This window comes from Fukomys damarensis, unplaced genomic scaffold (assembly GCF_012274545.1).
Source record: "Fukomys damarensis isolate Sample0158 unplaced genomic scaffold, DMR_v1.0_HiC HiC_scaffold_9, whole genome shotgun sequence".
Taxonomy (NCBI): domain Eukaryota; kingdom Metazoa; phylum Chordata; class Mammalia; order Rodentia; family Bathyergidae; genus Fukomys; species Fukomys damarensis.
Window position 1 is genome coordinate 5,256,748 of NW_022900921.1, and position 297 is coordinate 5,257,044.

The window sequence follows — 297 nt, forward strand, 5'->3', positions numbered from 1 at the left end:
GGATGGGCCCTGCGTATCTCCACGGCATTATTTTGTATTTTTGCAACAGATCTGCCAGCGCTCGTCGCTCCCTTGCTCGCTCGCTCCCTCTCTCTCTCGCTGGCTGCCTGTTCGAGGAAGCCAGCGCGGGGGGTGGGGGATGCACAGCACAGGGAGAGATTGCGCATGTTGGTCAGTCGTGTTTTAAAGAGTACGGTGCAGGGAGACCGAGAGGGGCGCGTGCAGCAACAACTTTTGGAAGGGTGAGCCTGGCGACCTTCTTTATTAATGACTGCGGCAAAGCGCCCCTGGGCCGGC

The 297-nt window shown here is 59.3% G+C and overlaps 1 protein-coding gene across 6 annotated transcripts in view; it reads left to right on the forward strand.

Moving 5' to 3' along the window:
• Jade2 (jade family PHD finger 2) overlaps positions 1-297 on the forward strand; it is a 41,834-nt gene that overhangs the window by 2,102 nt on the left and 39,435 nt on the right. The window contains exon 1 of one of the 6 annotated variants that reach the window (XM_010639711.2): positions 50-242. The exons of the other annotated variants lie outside the window; for them this stretch is intronic. The gene's annotated coding sequence lies outside the window, so the exon portion shown is untranslated. Of the gene's footprint in view, positions 1-49; positions 243-297 lie in introns of those variants that run through there. 6 annotated transcript variants of the gene reach the window in all.